This window comes from Lithobates pipiens, unplaced genomic scaffold, assembly GCF_037356315.1.
Source record: "Lithobates pipiens isolate NorthernLeopardFrog02 unplaced genomic scaffold, aLitPip1_a1.2 Scaffold_37, whole genome shotgun sequence".
Taxonomy (NCBI): Eukaryota; Metazoa; Chordata; class Amphibia; order Anura; family Ranidae; genus Lithobates; species Lithobates pipiens.
Window position 1 is genome coordinate 6,167,164 of NW_027507825.1, and position 6,000 is coordinate 6,173,163.

The window sequence follows — 6,000 nt, forward strand, 5'->3', positions numbered from 1 at the left end:
GTCATCGAGAGCAGTGATCGCTGTCATGTCAGTCGTAGCCCACCCCCCCACAGTTAGAATCACTCCCTAGGACACACTTAATCCCTTGATCGCCCCCCTCGTGTTTAACATCTTCCCTGCCAGTGTCATGCGGGACTGCAATATTGTGACGGACAGTCGGGACACTAAGACCCCTTTCACACTGAACCGTGGCCACTTTAGCGATAAAGCACTGCTCGCTTTAGCGCTGATTTAGCTGCGCTTTTCGGCCGCTAGCAGGGTGCTTTTAACCTCAAAGAAGGTGTTAAGAACTCCGGTGCTACTGAGCTTCCGAATCGCTTTCAGGTGCTTCCGAACCGCTTTTCAGGCGCCTCCGAAGCGCTGCCTATTCATTCCAATGGGCAGAGCATTTTGGGAATGGTAAATACAGCGCTCCCGACTGCCCCAAAGATTCTGCTTGCAAGAATTTTAGTAATGTCCCACAAGCGCACTGCCCCAGTGTGGAAAGTCACACTTGAATGAATGGGAGGCGGTTTTTTAGACACTTAGCTATTTCCAACTCTAAAGCTCCTGAAAACGGCCCCAGTGTGAAAGGGGTCTAAGTGTCACTTTTGACACTTTTTGGGGACCAGTGACACTAATACAGTGATCAGTGCTAAAAAAAAATATGCACTGTGTCTGTACTAATGACATTGGCTGGGAAGGGGTTAACATCAGGGGCGATCAAAGGGTTAAATGTGTGCATATCCGGTGTTTTACTAAACTGTGGGAGGCGCTTGTATTAGGGTAAGTCGTAGATCTGTGTTTTGCAGGACTACAGGATCAATGCCTTCCCCGTTGACAGAACAACAGTCTGCATTGTTTACATAGGCAGACTGCCATTCTGCCTGTGTAACGTCCAAACGGCGGGTGCCAGCGGACGGCGAGTCCTCCGTACCTGGGCGATCTGCTCCCGCTGTGATTATTCATTATGGGCCCACGGCAGTGGCATGCCGCCAACCCCCCGGAAGTTCTGGATCCCATTCTAGGTGCATCATCCAGCACAGGAGAGTGGCCTTGCTCCAGTATATTTAAATTAATACGGCCGGCAAGTGGTTAAGCTTTGACAATAATAACGGGAAACTGGTTGGTTCCCGTGCAGAGCTGCACTGGATTTTGCACTCTCCCACTTTAGTAAATAAACCCCCCCCCCCCCCAAAGTGATTTAGCATTGGAAGCAGCCATGTCCATGATAAGAATCCTTCTAGATCAAGCCATCAAAGATGCTGACATTTTTAATTCCTTCAAAAGACTTGTAGGTTGGGAGATGTAGAGCCGGAGCGTTCTATGACAGAAGCGCGCGTCAAAATATTAGTTCCCCTCCGAAGAGAATCCAGTTGGGACCGTCTGCCTTGTTTCTGCGCTCATTCTTGAAAGGTGAAAGCTCCTAATTGAGCTTCACACCCCGATTACTTCACCTCACTGGCAAGGTCCCGTTGCTTTTCTGTCTTTAATTTTCTGTCCTTCCTCAAGTCTATGTTCTTACATTTGTCCCAGAGGCAAACATCTGCGCTGGACCCTTGACTACCTTTCCACCCTTTTTCCACGTCACGCTGTCAGAATTCCCACAACTACCGGTAAGCTCAACTCTTTTTTTTTTTTTTTTTTCCTTTGTTTGCTGTTAACTGTTTCACTGTTTTTATCAATTCGTGTCAATTTTATTTTATTTTTTAAAAAGACTGAAGATGTAGCATTATGTTGCCAATAAATATTTGGGCCCGGCCCACGAACGTGTTATAAAATATAATCATAAGGCAGAGCTGAAAACATGTTTTGGTGAAGACTAAGCCCACGTACACACGGTCGGAGATTTTGGCAACCAAATCCGTCGGATTTTGTCCGTCGGATTTAGTCCAACGGATTGTGTACGAAACTGTTGCATACACACGGTCGGGCCAAGTTGGCGAAAAATCCGATCTTTCAGAACGTGATGACGTAATTTCGTTACGACGGGACTACGTTCAGGCTAGTAGCCAATAGCTTTGATGTAGGAATTTGATCTGAGCATGCGTGGCACTTGGTCCGATCAAAATTCTCTACACATGATCGGATTAGGTCCGTCCGGCCCAGTTGGTTGGGAAATATTTCCAACATGTTGGAAAATTGGGTCCGACAGAGATTCGGACGGAATCAGTCCGATGCAGACCACACACAGTCGGATTATCTGACGACACGCTCCGATAAGACGCATTCCGATGGATTCTCCGACCGTGTGTACAAGGGCTTAAGTACAAGTTCGTTGTGTGTAAGCCCACGTACACACGGTCGGAGATTTTGGCAACCAAATCCGTCGGATTTTGCCCGTCGGATTGTGTCCGAAACTATTGCACACGGTCGGACTAAGTTGTCGAAAAGTCAGATCTTTCAGAACGTGGTGACGTAATTTCGTTAGGATGGGACTACATTCAGGCTAGTAGCCAATAGCTTTGATGTAGGAATTTGATCTGAGCATGCGTGGCACTTGGTTCGATCAAAATGCTCTACACATGATCGGAGTATGTCCGATCAAACCAGTTGGTCGGGAAATATTTCCAACATGTTGGAAAATTGGGTCCGACGGATATTCCAACGTAATCAGTCCGATGCATACCACACACAGTCGGATTATCTGACGACACGGTCCGATAAGACGCATTCCGACTGATTCTCCGACCGTGTGTACAGGGGCTTAAGAGCTGTGAAAATGTAGAGTAGACTTCTACAGGTACGAAGTTCAGACAACTCTTCTTCTTTTCGGTTTACAAAAGATCTACCAATATGTGCCCTATAAATGAGGAAATATTAGAGGAACTGAGTTTATTCTCTCTTGAGAAGAGGAGATTAAGGGGAATATGATCTCTGTGTATAAATACAGTTGTGCTCATAAGTTTACATACCCTGGCATACCCTACCTCCTCAGTGTTTCACAGTAGGAATGGTGTTCATCCTAGGCCTTGTTGACTCATCTCCAAATGTAGGGGTTTATGGTTGTGGCCAAAAAGCTCAATTTTGGTCTCATCACTCCAAATGACTTTGTGCCAGAAGGTTTGAGGCTTGTCTCTATGCGGTTTGGTGTATTATAAGTGGGATACTGGCGACACGACCATGCAGCCCATTTTTCTTCAAGTGCCTCCTTAGTGTGCATCTTGAGCCATCCACACCACATGTTTTCAGAGAGTCCTGTATTTCACTTGAAGTTATTTGTGGAATTTTCTTTGCATCCTGAACAATTTTTCTGCCAGTTATGGCTGAAATTTTAGTTGGTCTACCTGACCATGGTTTCGTTTCAACAGAACCCCTCATTTTTCACTTTTTGATTAGAGTTTAAACACTGCTGATTGGCATTATCAATTCCTTGGATATCTTTTTATATCCCTTTCCTGTTTTATACAGTTTAACCACTTGCCACCCGCCCAGTCTGACACCCCGCAACTACGATCTCGGGAAAGAGTCTCCGACAGAGACTCTTTACCACGTGATCAGCCGTGTCCAATCACGGCTGATCACAGTGTAAATAGGAAGAGCCGGTGATCGGCTTTTCCTCACTCGTGTCTGTCAGACGTGAGTAGAGGAGAGCCGATCGGCTGCTCCTCTGACAGGGGGGGTCTCTGCTGATTGATTATCAGTGCAGCCCCCCGAGGATGCCCACACTGGACCACCAGGGATGCCACCAGACCACCAGGGATGCCCAGCACCAGGTATGCCACCCTAGACCACCAGGGATGCCAGTCAGTGCCCACAATGGATGCCAATCAGTGCCCACAATGGATGCCAATCAGTGCCCACAATGGGCATCACTGATTGGCATGCATTATTGTTTGGCACTGATTGCCATCCATCAGTACAATACAATGCCACCTATCAGTGCCCATCCATGCCACCTATCAGTGCCCATCCATGCCAACTATCAGTGCCCATCCATGCCACCTATCAGTGCCCATCCATGCCCATCTGTGCCACCTAGCCATGCCCATCTGTCCCGCCTATCCATGCCCATTCGTGCCGCTTATCCATGCCAATCCGTGCAAGCTATCCATGCCAATCCGTGCCAGCTATCAGTTCCAATTTGTGCCATATCAGTGTCCATCCGTGCCACCCCTCAGTGCCGCCTATCAGTGCCACATATCAGTGCCCATCAATGCCACCTCATCAGTGCCCCTCAGTGCTGCCCCACCAGGGCCCATCAGTGAAGGAGAAAATGTACTTATTTACAACGTTTTGTAACTGAAACCAAAAAAAAAATTTTTTTTTCAAAATTTTCAGTCTTTTCTTATTTGTTTAGCAAAAAATAAAAACCGTAGAGGTGATCAAATACCACCAAAATAAAGCTCTATTTGTGGGAATAAAATGCTAAAAATTTCATTTGGGTACAGTGTAGCATGACCGCGCAATTGTCATTCAAATTTGCGACAGCGCTGAAAGCTCAAAATTGGTCTGGGCAGGAAGGTGTTTAAGTGTCCCCCGGTATTGATGTGGTTAACTACCCAAAGATCCTTTGACAATTCTTTTGCTTTCCCCCATGACTCAGAATCCAGAAACGTCAGTGCAGCACTGGATGAAAGATGCAAGGGTCTGTCAGGAGTCCAGAAACTCATCGACCTTTTATACACACACACACTAATTACAAGCCAACAGATCACAGATGAGGATGGTGACCTTTAATAGCCATTCAAACCCCTTTGTGTCAACTTGTGTGCATGTTATCAGGCCAAAATCACCAGGGTATGTAAACTTTTGATCGGGGTCATTTGGGAAGTTTCTGTTATGATTTATGATTTAAAAAGAGTAAACACAGTTGACTGATAATAAATGGATTCAGCCAAACACGAACCATGAGTGAGAGAAAAGTTTTCGTGTAATCTTTCATATTCCCTGAAAAATGGCCAAGAAATCCTAAATTCTGCCAGGGTATGTAAACTGAGCACAACTGTACAAGGGGGGATATGATCTCCATGTATAAATATATAAGGGGGATATGATCTCCATATATAAATACATAAGGGGGATATGATCTCCATGTATAAATACATAAGGGGGGATATGATCTCCATATATAAATACATAAGGGGGGATATGATCTCCATATATAAATACATAAGGGGGATATGATCTCCATGTATAAATTCATAAGGGGGATATGATCTCCATGTATAAATACATAAGGGGGATATGATCTCCATGTATAAATACATAAGGGGGGATATGATCTCCATGTATAAATATATAAGGGGGATATGATCTCCATGTATAAATATATAAGGGGGTATGATCTCCATGTATAAATATATAAGGGGGAATATGATCTCCATGTATAAATATATAAGGGGGATATGATCTCCATGTATAAATACATAAGGGGGGATATGATCACCATGTATAAATACATAAGGGGGGATATGATCTCCATGTATAAATACATAAGGGGGGATATGATCTCCATATATAAATACATAAGGGGGGATATGATCTCCATATATAAATACATAAGGGGGATATGATCTCCATGTATAAATCCATAAGGGGGATATGATCTCCATGTATAAATACATAAGGGGGATATGATCTCCATGTATAAATATATAAGGGGGATATGATCTCCATGTATAAATACATAAGGGGGATATGATCTCCATGTATAAATATATAAGGGGGATATGATCTCCATGTATAAATATATAAGGGGGATATGATCTCCATGTATAAATACATAAGGGGGGATATGATCACCATGTATAAATATATAAGGGGGATATGATCTCCATGTATAAATACATAAGGGGGGATATGATCTCCATGTATAAATACATAAGGGGGGATATGATCTCCATGTATAAATACATAAGGGGGGATATGATCTCCATGTATAAATACATAAGGGGGGATATGATCACCATGTATAAATATATAAGGGGGATATGATCTCCATGTATAAATACATAAGGGGGGATATGATCTCCATGTATAAATACATAAGGGGGGATATGATCTCCATGTATAAATACA